This window comes from Penaeus vannamei, chromosome 27, assembly GCF_042767895.1.
Source record: "Penaeus vannamei isolate JL-2024 chromosome 27, ASM4276789v1, whole genome shotgun sequence".
Classification (NCBI taxonomy): domain Eukaryota; kingdom Metazoa; phylum Arthropoda; class Malacostraca; order Decapoda; family Penaeidae; genus Penaeus; species Penaeus vannamei.
Window position 1 is genome coordinate 18,703,382 of NC_091575.1, and position 12,500 is coordinate 18,715,881.

Here is a 12,500-nt window from a genome sequence, read left to right on the forward strand (position 1 = left end):
CGTTATGGGAGTTGTAAATTGAGAGATGGCAGTAGCATTTACTTGTAAAGCCTTAATTTTTCTTTTCAAATGATCAAGAGCTGTATATTTATTAGCGTCTAACATGTCTTACAATTTCTCCCAAGAACCTTAATTTACAAAAGCTCTCGGTTGGCTTTAGTCATCAACATTTCCTCATATTTCCTCCCCTCTGTTCACGAAAGCTTCAGTAATTTTCTCCACAGCAATATCTCCATTGCTTTAAACATACTCAGTGCCTAGCCCAAATGTAGGTTTCAACTACTCTCATCCTTGTTTTGCCTATAATCCTTTTATCTATTGTCGGCTATTCCATTACCATTGTATTACTACTACTATAAGAGCAGAAATTACAATAGTAAAGTAGTGGATACATATTTACAGTCGCCGCAAAATAAATGTCTAATCCATATCCACCGGCTAAATGATAACAGGTGACTTTCCCAATGGATTTCCCGTCACCTGATCTGCATTTACAGAAAGGCGACAATTGTGCGCTGATAACCGTCAAACTATCAACCTACGTAGACATTGCTGTGCCTCAACCACTTTCATTCTATTTATTTTTCACTGATGGAGCCTCTTATTGGGACACCATGGGCCGACCTTGACTGAAATAGACGTTGGAGTTCCAGCTATACAGTTCATGATATTGGTAGCTTTATATAGGAAATACGCCGTATAATATATAGTATATGTATCTATGCTTAGAATTTAATTTCAACTTTTGCATCTTCACAACGTTGCCATTGAAAACAAAAATTGGTAAATATTCAGCTAAATATGAAGACTGAAACATTTAACCTCGTCTAAGTGAGGGAGTTTAATAACATCTTCCTTATGCATCTACTTCATTTAAGCTATGACCACCAAATCACGTACAAAAGGCACATACCAGAAAAGAATTCTAAGAACCATCATGGTGGTTGAAGTTAACTTGCTAATGACAAGGGGATGAGCTTTACGCCTGGATTTATCGTGGAACAAAAAGATACTACCAGGCGGTAAATGGCTGGCCCATTTTTTAATCTGGAAGACCAAATAGAGCGCCCAACGTGGGGCTCGAACCCACGACCCCGAGATTAAGAGTCTCGTGCTCTACCGACTGAGCTAGCCGGGCTTGTTAAATACTATAAAGTGCATTTGAAGTATTGTAGTAGTTACTATAAACAGCAATCCATCTTTTAGACAAAGGTATAGTTAAGGCTTGCTTGTCACAGCAGATAACATTCTGTGAACTACCTATTCTACTAATCTGAACATGTGTTGGTTTTCCTTGAAGAATGTTGCTTTTTGCATTCTCTATCTCAGTATTTCCTTAACCGAATCTTAAGGTCTCCATTATATTTACATACATCGTATTCTAAATGCTCCATATTTTAAAAATCTTCGGTTAAAGTTTTTTGGGAGGAGACAACAAAAGACCTCATTTAAACCGCCAAACTCTTGAGTGTTTGCCATTCCCTTGATCATTCAAACGTGTCTGGAATCACGATGTCACGGAGGACCCGCCTCACTGGACAGGTCAATTGTAACGTGTTTTGCGGTATCATTTTGAGAGAGAGAGAGAGGGAAACGAGAAGTATTATTTTGTTGTCTGTAAGAAGCTCAGAAGCGTTTTATTTTACTATTATTTTCTTTGGGGATAGATGAATAATAATGAATATTATTAATGAAGTTGATCCTCGGCATGAGTAATTAAAATGAGAATATAGACTCATGCCAATATAATAAGGTTGAATCCACTTGAGTTTCAATAGATGTACAATAAGATTTCGTATAGGGACAATCGGATGCTCACGGATGGAGAATAGCTGACCCAAATTTGATTCGGGACTAAATAGAGCGCCCAACGTGGGGCTCGAACCCACGACCCCGAGATTAAGAGTCTCGTGCTCTACCGACTGAGCTAGCCGGGCTGCATGAAACCATGACATGCACTCAAAACATTTTAATTATGGACAATAGGTATAAAAGAATTCGTAAACTCTGGACTTTTTTCTTATCGCTTTGGGATGCATTTCATGTTTTGCATTGGTCTTCTCATTTTTATCATCTAATGTGAATCTAATAGCTTTGATAAAATTTTATTTGTCGCATTCTACATCAGTGGTTCGCAGATTGGCTGCTCTAAGATTCTACTGTGAAATCAAATCTGCGGATATAAGACACCAACATTTAATTACCATCGAGTCGAACGAGTGGAGAAGACAGCTGCACCATATGAACCCCCTTTTGGACTTCAGTCTCACCAAATATAACTAAAATCTTTATTTTCTGTTTGGTTTTGTTGCAGTTCTTCGTGGAGGCGAAGGATGCCACAGAAAAGACTGCGAAAAAAAACACATCTAAACATTTAGGAAAAAATATTACATCTATTTTAAGAGACAAGATCACAGTACGCAGCTAAAGTCGGCCTTGGGTTTCTGTTACGCTCCTAGTCTTTTTTTCAGGAAATAAATGAATCACTCATAAATAATATTAATGAAAAACCAGTAAAGAAAATCATGAGCATATAAAAGTATGTATGACATACTGCATGAATATGCTTACGTAAGTGTAATCACACATACACGTATATCGATGCATTTACCCCTTAAGTCTAGTCTCTTAAACCAAGACCATATTTATGGACTTCCAAGAAAATATGTTCAGTTGGTACTTCCAGCAAGGACATTAAAATTACAGAGAACTTTACATATCTTGATAACGTAGTGCATGACCCTAGCCAGTCAAATCAGGGTCAATAATTGGATTGACCTCGAAGCAGAAACTATGAATACACGCGATATGAATATATGGAGGTGTTAGTGTCTGTGCAGAAGTACCTACTGCGTGCATTAAAAATCATGACACTGCTAATTTTACTGTATGGAAACGAAACGTGAACTTGGAATCTCGACTTGATGCCTTTTGGAAAAGGATCTTGCATTAGTCAGCAGTATCACATGTCCACCCAACAAAAGCATCACGAGAATGGTTTAGGATCAGTTACTTCCAGTCTAAGTCCTCCAACTCAGGCTATACACACACTTGGCTTCACACAGATGACCCACCAAGTTTCTCCTCTAAAGACAACCCTAAATGGAGGAGGCCGGTGGTACGACCTAGGAAGTTTTGGAATATGAAACTCAACCAAATCATGAAGTAAAGATGGGTTTATTGTTTTTTCTCTTTTCTAGGTATTCATCTCTTCATCTCCATCTCTGTATTTCTTTCATATCTACCATCATTTCTTTTTTCTCTCAAATGCAGTTAAATGTTTTACATATTTACAACTACTTTTCAAGATGTGCAAAAAATCAGCCAAATGGAAGGACTGACTCTTTAACCTTATCTAAGCGAGCTGCTTAGATAAGCCCATTGAAACCACTTAATTAAATTGCCCTTTGGCATATGGTAAGTAAATCTAACAAAGAATTTCCACTATTATCATCTGAATGAGCTTGTATCTTGTGAATTATTGATGCTTTTCGCATAGGTCTATCTAGAGACTAATGATAACTGCTGATAGTGAATGACTCCCAGATTTAGATCTTGAAATGTAAACAGAGCGCCCAACGTGGGGCTCGAACCCACGACCCCGAGATTAAGAGTCTCGTGCTCTACCGACTGAGCTAGCCGGGCTTATTGCTATCTCAAGTATGGAGATAAATGAGTTGCAATGGATGTGGTTATCCCATTTATGCTGCAGATAGATATAGGAAGGTCCCTGTTTGGTGCAGAAAAATGTGAGCCAAGTACTTCATCCATCTGAACTCGGGCAAATTAGTATTATCATATATTATGAATATCATTTATCCTCGATTTTACTTTTGTCATAGATTCCAAACTAGTTACCACAAGATTCACTACCGTCGGACCGAACATCATGAAGAGCATCTCATAAAAGAAGAGATATAATGATTACTTGCCTTACATACTTAACAATGTTCATTTGATTTTTAAGCTAATTCATATATTACTTGTAAACACGCGTTATTTACTTATTGATTATTATATCTATTGAGCATATAACTTGTATGTTTTGTTTTGAGCAGCAGTGTTCAACAGATAAAAAAAAAAAAAAAAAACTAATGCAAGATCCTTTTCCAAAAGCATAAAGTCAAGACCAAGTTCACGTTTCGTTTCCATACCATAAAACTAACAATGTCAAGATTTGGGACGCACACAGTAGGTATTATTGCACAGACACTAGTATCTCAATGTACTCTTATTGCGTGTATTCATAGTTTCTGCTTCCAGGTCAATCCAATTATTGACTTCCTGATTTGACTGGCTAGGGTCATGCACTACGTTATCAAGATATGTAAAGTTCTCTATAACTTTAATGTCCTTGCTGGAAGTACCAACTGAACAAGTTCTCTTAGAACTCCATGAATATGGTCTTGGTTTAAGAGACTAGACTTAAGGGGTAACTGCATCGAGAACAGCCAATAGAATCTCAGTAACAGACAAAAAAGAAAGAAAAAAAATAAAAACATCATAGATATACGTGTATATGTGATTACACCATATCTGTGTATATGTGATTACACCTACTTAAGCACACTCATATGCAGTATGTCATAATGACTGTTAAATGTTCATAATTTACTTTACTTTTTTATTATTCATTTGTGATCTCATTTACTGCCAAACAAACGACCAGGAGCGTGACAGAAACCCAAAGCCGACTTTAGCTGCGTACTGTTATCGTGTATCTTAAAATAGATATAATATTTTTTCCCAAATGTTTAGATGTATATTTTTTCCGTAGTCTTTTATGCGGCATCCTTCGCCTGCTCCATGAAGAACTGCAACAAAACCAAACAGAAAATAAAGATTTTAGTTATATTTGGTGAGACTGAAGTCCAAAAGGGGGTTCATATGGTGCAGCTGTCTTCTCCACTCGTTCGACTCGATGGTAATTAAATGTTGGTGTCTTATATCCGCAGATTTGATTTCACAGTACAATCTTAGAGCAGCCAATCTGCGAACCACTGATGTAGAATGCGACAAGTAAAATGAGATCAAAGCTAAAAGATTCACATTAGATGATAAAAATGTAGAATATAGATACAAAACATGAAATGCATTCCAAAGAGATAAGAAAAAAGTCCAGATGGACGAAATAGGTAGCTTACAGTACTGAGTTACAAACTCTTCTATACCTTTTGTTCATAATTAAAATCTTTTGAGTGCTTATCTTAATTTCATATAGCCCGGCTAGCTCAGTCGGTAGAGCACGAGACTCTTAATCTCGGGGTCGTGGGTTCGAGCCCCACGTTGGGCGCTCTATTTAGTCCCGAATCAAATTTGGGTCAGCTATTCACCATCCGCGAGCATCCGACTGTTCCAATACGAAAGCTGATTGTATATCTATTGAAACTCAAGTGGATTCAACCTTATTATAATGGTATGAGTGTTTATTCTCATTTTAATTGCTCATGCTGAGGATCAACTTCCTTATTCATTATTATTCATCTATCCCCAAAGAAAATAATAGTAAAATAAAACGCTTCTGAGCTTCTTACAGACAATAAAAAATACTTTTTTTCCCTCTCTCTCAAAAGGACACCGCAAAACACGTTACAAGTGACCCGTCCAGTGAGGCGGGTCCTCTTTAAATGTCGTTTTGTTGTCTCAAGAAAAAAAAAAAAAAAAATTAACCGAAGATTTTTAAGATTAGGAAACTTCATAGTAGAACAGGTGGTTCACTGAATGTTATGTTCTGTGAAAAGCTTCTTCAGTACCTTTGTCTACAATACTAAAAAGTTATAATTACTAATACAATTTTTCGTTGTATAAAACACCAAGCCCGGCTAGCTCAGTCGGTAGAGCACGAGACTCTTAATCTCGGGGTCGTGGGTTCGAGCCCCACGTTGGGCGCTCTATTTGGTCTTCCGGATCAATAAATGGGCTAGCCTTTTACCACCTGGAAGAATCTTTTTGTTTCACGATGAACCCAGCCGTAAAGCTCTTTTCATTAGCAAGTTAACTTCAGCCACCATGATGGTTCTTAGAATTCTTTGCTAGTGTATGTGCCTTTTGTGATTGATTTAGTTAAGTCATAGCTTAACTGAAGATGCATAAGTTAGATGCTAGTAAGCTGGCTGACTTAGATGAGGTTGCTTGGTTCATTCTTCTCATTATGCTGAATTTTTACTCAAGCTCAATGACAACGTTGTAAAGATTCAAAAGAAGTTGAAATGTCATTTTTCAGTACGATAAATGATAAAAATATAGTTAAAAAAATATGTAACCATAGTTACATATAGTGTAGTTTATACGGCGCATTTTCTATATAAAGCTACCAATATGATGAACTGAATAGCTGGAACTTCAATGTCATTTTGAGTCATGGCCTTCCCATGGTGTCCCTATAAGCTCATCCATAATCACAATGTCTTCAATCTCCATTTTTTTAGTAACTTTACCATTGCTAATTCCATTATCATCATAATCACTACCATTTTTTTGATAACTAATATTGTAAGAGTAATTAGAAGTAATATAACTATTATCCATATTCTTTTCGATACCTATATCATTGCCTTCAAAAGGATAGAAATAAGGAAAATTAAGAGAAAAGGATGAGTAATAACAAGACACAATTGGTTCATGTTGGTTCTATACTGCATGGCTTCTGGTAGAACCGATTTGAATACATGATAAATTGCCCTCATTCAGTTCGTAGTCCTGAATGCTTGTCGTAGAATCATGACTCGTATCCTGTATAGTCTGCTTGACATTTATTACGCACGCATAAATATTGCCACTCATAGAGATAATAATCTATTTAAAGATGTCATAGTCTGTTATAAAGATTATAATACCGATTAGAAAAGTTTGGTCAAAAATATGGGATTAGATTTACTTTGTAAAAAAAAAAACAATACAAATTTTCCTTACCAAAAATGTTTTTACATCAATTAATCAAATGTATATAATACACACTCTGTTGCACAATTAGCATTTCTTTTTCTTTCATATATAGCTTCATACATGCCTTTCGCCAATGTAAATAAAATTTCCAGACCAGATTCCGTTTAAAGCACTGGATCTGGGAATTTGTTCGTTTTTTCCCATTCTTTCTTTCTATTTCTTTTTATAATCCAACTTTTGTGGCCTAACAGATAAGACAAGAAAACTGTAACTATTAGCCTGGCCATCACGCGGAGTTTTGTCATTCTTACTGCCTCAGCAATGCCATCGAACTGATTAAATCATGTCACGCTTAATTTCACATGATATCCGTTTCTGTCTTTAAAGTGCGGACTGTTACCCAAATAAATCTACATCGAGTGGCAAATTTGTTCCAAGCTGAAAGCTGAACAATGTTCATTTTACAAATATAGAAAAAGTATAAGAATGTATATCTACTGCGCATATATACATGTATTTCCAACGGAGATATATAGTCGAAACCGGTCAAATGCAGTACATCTCGCTTTGATTTATTCTTTCTCATATCCTTTTTCTATATTATTCCAAGCTACTGCAAATGTTATATCCTTTCGATACTGTACTGGAAATATCCTCATAATGCTACGGTATAAATGGAATCAACAAAATATAATTACATATGCATCTGCAGAATAACTGCAATGTATATCATCGACATTCTCTGTTGAAATATAAATAAAGAACAAAGTTTGTCACAGAACAATTATGATATTATCAGATTTTTTTTCTACATTTTGATAGAAGGCAATAAAACTGTAAGAATGTATTACATTGTTAAGGTAATTTTCGTCTGGATCTTATAATATCAATTGATATCTGAAGTATGGAAATATCCGTGTGACATTATTCACGCATACAATAAGACTAGATTGTACGCGTTGGTGAGCACCTGGTCCAAATATACGGCTGGTGGACTAAATGGAGCGCCCAACGTGGGGCTCGAACCCACGACCCCGAGATTAAGAGTCTCGTGCTCTACCGACTGAGCTAGCCGGGCATATAAGAATTGACTTTTGCAATCAATAGTTTCTTGCAAGTCTTAAATCTTATTTTTCGCAAAAAAAAAAAAAATGATATCGATATTCTGACCTAACTGATTTTGATTATATTCACTAATTGATTAAAACTATAAATTAACCATTATTTGGCGTATCAGTGATACTACCATATCGGTTTTTAACTTAACATACTAGCTGTCATAAAAAGCTGATAGTTATTCTAACCTACACAAACGAGAGAATAAAGAATCTAAGGCGAGCCGCATTGCATGATTTCTGTAGAAACCAAATTAGATATAAGAAGTTTGTCGTAGGTATGACTTAGGATACGCTGCTAAAGGAAGGAATAGCAAGCATTCGCCTTTTATTCTGTTATCGTCTCTTTTGTCTTTTAATGCGGATTTCGTTTGGTGAAGTTCAGGAGTATTATCTGTTCCTTTACTGACTGTAGTAGTTTGTTATAATCATTAGTATTATAATGATAATCATTATATTCTAGTCGAATAATACTTCGTTTGGTGAAATGTTGCTGATGTTGAACTCTTGTTCAAATTAGTTAACAGATCTAATCACATTTGCGTTTTTTTTCTAAATGATTCCATCTCATCCTTTCGTGAGACTTTTTGCGTCTTGCAAAACTGCAGTGCAGCTGACATCACCACACCGACGCGACAGAAGTACCATAAGATTGGCTCAGATTTTCTTTCTTTTATCCAATTAGAAAAACTAATTGCGCCTTCATGTTCATTTCCCTCCTTAAGGTCGAAAGCAATACTGGCTAAATTTTCTGGAGAACGCACTAACTGTTGGAGGAAGGCCCTTAAGAAGCCAAGCTACCGGGCCCCCAGATCTAAGGATCCGCCCTAGGATAAAAGGAAGCATTAGGAGAGCGTGCGATTCAGATAGGAAAATTCAAGTTAATATGGTCTTATGAATTCTGTTTTATGTAAAATGCTTGTTTACTACAAGTGGCAGAGAGCGCCTATGTGTCAGTCTGTGAGTGTGTGATGCCTGCGTCCACACTGTCCAGATATAGGTAGATGTGTGTATATGCCTGTGCGCGTGCGAACGTGTATGCATGTGCGTCTAAATAACTGTGCTTATGGAAATACTTGCTTGAATGTGCTACGAGTATATAAGAATATGAAAATGTATGCATATCAATACATCTGTATGCATACGATTACCTATATATGTAATTGTATTTTTATTGCTTTTCTGGACTTTCGCTTTCCCTTCATTCTCATGTACTTTAATTTTCCCTTTCCTACACGCCGTCCTTTTTCATCTTCGTCCGAGATAATGTTTTCGCAAGCTGTTTCTTCGCTTGCTTTTTTTTTCTCTATTTTCGTCTTTTGTTCTCTCTCCGAGTCTATTCCATTTATTTTGCCTTCTCGCTCGTTCCCTTACATGTTCATTACTTTGCGTCTCTACTTGGGCAAAACTAGACCAAACATGCATGAAATGATATGAGCAAACATTTATGCGCGTCAGTTTCGTGTGCAATATTCGTTAAATGCGACTTAAATAAACTTAATTCGATTGCTGGCTCTACTACGATGAGCTTTTCGTCAGGTTTTGTCAGGGGCCAAACAGGTGCCTACGGACGGTGAGCGGTTGGCCCAAATAGACACGGCGGACGAAACAGAACGCCCATTAAGAGACTCGTGCTCTACCGACTGAGTTAGTAGAACTTATTTGAGGAAAATTCATTAAATATTTCTGTCCGTGACCGAAGGTTCAACGTGCATTTATTATAGTATTTTTGAGATCCTTAGATCTGTTGACTGCTGAATATGCGATGGAGCATCATTTTTCTCATAAACATAACCGACCACAGATCAGAAACATATAAATTATTTTTCACTCGGAAGTACGCCGACATATATACGTACATACAAACATGTGTGAGTATATATATACACATTCGTGTAGTATATACATGTATGTATGTACATGTTAATACATGTATGTATATGTTAATCATGTATGTATATGTTAATACATGTATGTATTTACATGTATATACTAAGACATATGCACACACACACACACACACACACACACACACACACACACACACACACACACACACACACACACACACATATATATATATATATATATATATATATATATATACACATATACATACATACATACATACATACATATATATATATATATATATATATATATATATATATATATATATATATATATACATACATGTATATATATATATGTGTGTGTGTATGTGTGTATACCTAGATAAATACGACGGAAAGGCAAAGTCGCAGTTTATATAATACTATGAGCGGACGCTACAGACGCTGTCTACTAGAACGTTTGGTATTAGGTCATGGTTGACTGGCGTCGCCCGTAGCAGCTTCCAAGGAGGGACTGATTTTACGTATTACGTTTCTATCTACTGTTCTTAGCATATGTTATCAGGTCCAACCATGTGTTTGGAAGACTAAATATAGCGCCCAACGTGGGGCTCGAACCCACGACCCCGAGATTAAGAGTCTCGTGCTCTACCGACTGAGCTAGCCGGGCTTACATAGAACAGTGGAATTGCAGTGTTTGTTATATTTGCAAAAGTTTTAAGAGAAATAGAGAAATAAGTGAAATACCCGAGTTTTCACTTAGAATATCTGTAGCATTTTTAAAAACTAAGATAACTTAGTATAGCTAGTAATTTGGCATAGTTATACTCGTCCCAGCCCTATCTCCTCCCTCCCTGGAACTCCCGAATAAGCAGCTCCCTACTCGAGCCTCCCCATTCTCACAGCTCCCTGTCGGTTCCTCCGCCCCTTTTGCTACAGCAACCTCTGTACCACCCCTCTGCGACTTAAAGGAACTTGAATCAACTAATCGCTGGCTCTACCCCCATGAGCTTTTCGTCAGATTTTGTCAAGGGCCAAACAGGTGCCTGCGGACGGTGAGATAAATGAAATTGTAATGTTTTACTTTGGTTTACATTTACTCCTATCTGTGTAACCATTGATTCCTCAGCATTAAACGTATCAGCTACTTTTTATCAAGGGACAAACAGAGGCTTGTGTGAAACCTTTCTCCTATCTGTCACTGTCTGTCTTCTACCTCTTACTCTCTTTCTCCTCCTCCACCCTCTCACTCTCTCCCTTCTCCCTCTCACTCTTTCTCCTCCCCTTTCCCCCTCTCACTCTTTCTCCTCCCCTTTCTCCCTTTCACTCTTTCTCCTCCTTTCCCTTCTAACTGTTTCCTACTTTTCTCTCTCACTATCTTCCTTTCCTTCTTTTTTCCTTGCATTTATGTTTTCTGTATATTTCCACCTCCCTTCTTTTTTATCAATTAATTTCTCTTTTCGCTATGCAATTTCTCATGACTCTTTCTTCCAACTTTTTTCATCGTTACCATAAGTACTTGATTCCGTTCTTATGACTAGTCTATCCTAATGATAACGAAAAGCTGGGTGTTGCTAAATGATAACTAGTACTTAAATATCATGTAATTTCAAAAAGCACTTACACCACTACTACTACTACTTTATTCTTCCTTAAGAGCGTGGATAGGGTTATAAGACATATTTCCCTATTTTCTTTTATGGAGCAAGAAGGGTCTGCATATCTTGGTTCTTATTCCTTCAACATGCACCAGAGGAAATCGTCATATGGACGCTGTACTCTTCAAGGATTCTGAATGCGGATATTCTTAACGCATTGGAGGGTGATCGGATGCCCAAATAAAAGTTTGACGAACTAAATAAAGCGCCCAATATGGGGCTCGAACCCACGACCTCGGGATTAAGAGTCCTAGTATTTACCAAGCCTTTACTGCTACTCATCGAACATATTCTATCAATTTCGAAGTTTTTTTTGTAATCTTGCTAATCGATTATTTCTGTAAATATTATTTTCGGCGGAATAACTATATCATTACCACGAGTTTTTTCGTTTTTTTTTAATCACTGTAATAGTTACCATTACAATACCAATAGATATTAAAACAAAAAGAAAAGAGAAGAGAGACAGATAACAAGAAAAAGAAGGTATTGCATGATTTCTGTAGGAACCAATTTAGATATGAAAAGTATTTTCCGATTCACTTCGCTTTAGTCTTGGAAGCCCATCGTAAGGTTATGACTTATGACGTACTACTACAGCGAAGAAAAGCAGTCCTTCGTCTTTTATTGTTATTGCAGATTTTATCTACTTTTGTGCGCAGATTCTCTTTGACGAAGTTCATTAGTATCATCTTCCCCTTCGTTGAGAAGACTTGTATTGACTGTTGTATTATATTCAGAGTCCGATCGCTGGCAAAAACATTTAAAGAGATGGTATCTCAAATCCTTCTAAAGTCTTTATAAATGCAATGTAGCTGGTATCTTCTTACCGATACGACGTGAATACCGTGGCATTGGCTCAGGTGATATTTATTTCATTCTATCAGGGTTTTTTTATTCCACTAAATGAGTTTTTTGCACTCTGATGCTACGACTCCACTCCTGAGTTGAGATGTATCAGAACACGCGATTCAGGAAGGAAAGTTCTC

The 12,500-nt window shown here is 36.8% G+C and overlaps 7 non-coding genes across 7 annotated transcripts; 2 read left to right on the forward strand and 5 right to left on the reverse strand.

Moving 5' to 3' along the window:
* Positions 1-1,065: 1,065 nt before the first annotated feature.
* On the reverse strand, positions 1,066-1,138 carry TRNAK-CUU (transfer RNA lysine (anticodon CUU)). Its single transcript has one exon. It is a non-coding gene; the product is annotated as a tRNA-Lys (tRNA).
* Positions 1,139-1,864: 726 nt separating this feature from the next.
* Positions 1,865-1,937, reverse strand: TRNAK-CUU (transfer RNA lysine (anticodon CUU)). The gene has a single exon. It is a non-coding gene; the product is annotated as a tRNA-Lys (tRNA).
* Positions 1,938-3,572: 1,635 nt separating this feature from the next.
* On the reverse strand, positions 3,573-3,645 carry TRNAK-CUU (transfer RNA lysine (anticodon CUU)). The gene has a single exon. It is a non-coding gene; the product is annotated as a tRNA-Lys (tRNA).
* A 1,575-nt stretch (positions 3,646-5,220) lies between these two features.
* Positions 5,221-5,293, forward strand: TRNAK-CUU (transfer RNA lysine (anticodon CUU)). Its single transcript has one exon. It is a non-coding gene; the product is annotated as a tRNA-Lys (tRNA).
* A 523-nt stretch (positions 5,294-5,816) lies between these two features.
* TRNAK-CUU (transfer RNA lysine (anticodon CUU)) lies at positions 5,817-5,889 on the forward strand. The gene has a single exon. It is a non-coding gene; the product is annotated as a tRNA-Lys (tRNA).
* Positions 5,890-7,890: 2,001 nt separating this feature from the next.
* On the reverse strand, positions 7,891-7,963 carry TRNAK-CUU (transfer RNA lysine (anticodon CUU)). Its single transcript has one exon. It is a non-coding gene; the product is annotated as a tRNA-Lys (tRNA).
* A 2,487-nt stretch (positions 7,964-10,450) lies between these two features.
* On the reverse strand, positions 10,451-10,523 carry TRNAK-CUU (transfer RNA lysine (anticodon CUU)). Its single transcript has one exon. It is a non-coding gene; the product is annotated as a tRNA-Lys (tRNA).
* Positions 10,524-12,500: the final 1,977 nt, after the last annotated feature.